At 40.4% G+C, this 3,082-nt stretch overlaps 1 pseudogene; it reads left to right on the top strand.

Annotated features, from left to right (window-relative positions):
• LOC107647342 overlaps positions 1-2,844 on the top strand; it is an 11,640-nt pseudogene extending 8,796 nt beyond the window's left edge.

Here is a 3,082-nt window from a genome sequence, read left to right as displayed (position 1 = left end):
CGCCATTTTGACGTTGGGATTTTTGCCAGTAAAGAATGTCATAAAAACAGTCGCGTTGTAGATATAGTCTCTAAACTGACAGAAATCCCTTCGTACAAACGTTTTGGTTGTCACAAGTAACAAACCCCTTTTGAAATTGATAACCGAGTATTCAAACCTCGGGTCGTCTTCTCAAGGAATTGCAGGGAGGCATGTTCTTATTATTGGTTATGAGTTTGTAGATTAGGGGTTTTAGAAATTAGGGAGTAGTATGTTGAATGGCAAGAAAAATAAAATAATAATAATAATAAAATAAACTCTTGGCAAGGTATTAGAACTGGAGGTCCTATCCTTATCAATTGTGATGAAATTGGGATTTTAATCTCACTTTGTTAACCTCTAACTATGAAGGTAGATCAAGTAGATTAATTAGCTTAATCCTCAGGTCCTAGTCAATTCCTATGGAAAGACTAGAGTTATTGGAGTAACTCCCAATTTCAACCACTCCTTTATTTGACAGCTCAAGCGTTACCAATAAATCAACCAAAGCCAAAAGGGAAAAATCTAAATTATTTAAATAAAGGAAAGCAAAATTAAATCTGAAAATACCTCGACTAAAATACATTCAAAGTAGTAAAATCTAACATGGAAAAGTTCATAAGCCAATTGGGTAACATAAATCAAATACAAATAAAAGCATGAGAGTATCTGAAAGTAAAAGAGAAGTAAAAAGTAAAAGAAATATTAAACCTGGATCGAGAGTTACTCCTAAAACTAAGAGAAATCCTAAATCCTAATCCTAAGAGAGAGAGAGAGAGGAGAGAACCTCTCTCTCTAAAACTACATCTAAAAACATGAAAAGTGAATTATTCGAGTCTCCTATGAATGGATGTATTCTCCCACTTTATAGCCTCTAATCTGTGTTTTCTGGGCCGCAAACTGGGTCAAAAACAGTCCAGAATTCGCTGGTTTCGAATTTTACCACGCTGGATTTCCGTCACTGCGACGCGGCCGCATGGATCACGCGGTCGCGTCGCCTAGAGTCAGGGGAACTATAGCATATTATATATCAAATCGAAGCCCCGGACGTTAGCTTTTCAATGCAACTAGAACCGCATTGTTTGGACCTCTGTAGCTAAAGTTATAGCCGTTTGAGTGCAGAGAGGTCAGGTTGGACAGCTTAGCAATTTCTCCAACTTCTTGCATTCCTTCCACTTTTGCATGCTTTCTTCCCATCCTCCAAGCCATTTCTGCCTTATAATATCTGAAAACACTTAACACACATATCAAGGCATCTAATGGTAATAAGAGAGGATTAATAATAAGCAAATATAAGATCAAAGAAGCATGTTTTCAATCAAAGCACATAATTAGGAAGGCAAATGTAAAACCATGCAAATAGTATGAATAAGTGGGTAAAGAGTAGATAGAAACCACTCAATTGAGCACAAGATAAACCATAAAATAATGGTTTATCACCCATCTCCTCCAGCCTAGTTACGTAGGGAAGCCATTGATGTGAACGCGGTTGCCCGACTTGTCCGCAAACAGCTGCGTACCCAACAACATCATGATGTACGCACGGACATATCTCCGCACAGTCTCGTCATCGGCTCCCTCGGGGCACTCACCAAAGGTCTCCTGGAACCAGCTACAGTTCACTGCGTACTTCTGAACCTGACTGGGAGGAGGAGTCACTCCAAGCAACTTCTGAAACCACACCCAGGCTGGACGGCCACCCTGGATGTATATCTGGAACTCTGATAGGCAACCACTCACGTAACGCCCGTCCACCGGCAAACCCAACTGGTATGCCACGTCCTGAAGTGTGATCGTGCACTCTCCGAACAGCATATGAAACGTGTGCGTCTCCGGACGCCAGCGCTCCACGAATGCACTGACTTGGGCCTCGTCTAACCGGAACCATCTGTCGTTCAGCCTTGCAAGATGGTATAATCCGGCCATCTGCAAGTACGGAACGTATCTGTCATCGAGTCGCATGCCCTGTTGCCGCCGCATGCTCCTGATGCATCGCTGAGGCTGCGCATGACAAGCACCGCATTGTTAGAACCAGCTTCATAACCAATGACAAACATAACCAACACGATAAATCATCAACAAAACATCATACTAAATCAAACCGCATAAATATCCATGAATGACAACCACATGCAAACCAACTACCATAGACCACCCCCCCTAAACCACTAACATAAAACAGCTTAACTAGAACCACTAACGTAAAACAGCTTCACTAAAACCATTAACAAAAAAACAGCTAACATTAAACCACTAACACAAACCACTAAAATAAAATAACTAACACAAACCACTAACATAAAACAACTAACACAAACCACTAACATAAAAAAACCAACATAAACCACTAAAACCAAATGCAAAACCACTTAGTCACATATACCGCTAGCACGAACTTATTTCTGTACTAACCTCGTCGTTGATGACCCCAGCTATATGAGCAACTCCGTCCAAGCGATATAACCTTGCCGGATCGTCCCCCATCAGCAGAGTATTCCGTTCAAGTCTTCGTTGGAGAGAATCTGGGTCGTTTTTTCTGGGATTTGGTGGGGCAGGAGAAATGAGTAATGGTTCGAATGAGGCTGATTCGAACTCCTTATATAGCCGAATCACGAGTAATTCGAACTAGGTCGGTTCGAATTACTAAGGAGCCACTTCAAGGGTAATTCGAACCAGGTTGGTTCGAATTACATGGGTTGCTTTTGAGTGTGTAATTCGAACTAGCCCTGTTCGAATTACATGGGATTAGAGTTCGAACCTCCTTGGTTCGAATTACATGCAACCTTTTCTCAGCCTAATTCGAACCATTCTAGTTCGAATTATTAATGATTGTAGTTCAAACCACACTGGTTCGAATTACATTAAGATAATATTTGACTCATTACTAAAATAATTTTGACTTTGACTTATTTACGTAACTTGAATCTTACCTTGACTTATTAAGGTGTTTTGCCCTAATTTTAGCTATCAGTATCGTGCTCAACGAAAACAAATGTCTTTATCTCTGCCTCAAACAACATATGCACGCTATAATTCTTCTTAGTCTAGTAGTAACAACTAATAA

Source organism: Arachis ipaensis, chromosome B06 (assembly GCF_000816755.2).
Source record: "Arachis ipaensis cultivar K30076 chromosome B06, Araip1.1, whole genome shotgun sequence".
In the NCBI taxonomy this organism is placed as follows: domain Eukaryota; kingdom Viridiplantae; phylum Streptophyta; class Magnoliopsida; order Fabales; family Fabaceae; genus Arachis; species Arachis ipaensis.
Note: the sequence above shows the minus strand (reverse complement) of the source record. Positions and strands in the feature narration are given on the sequence as shown.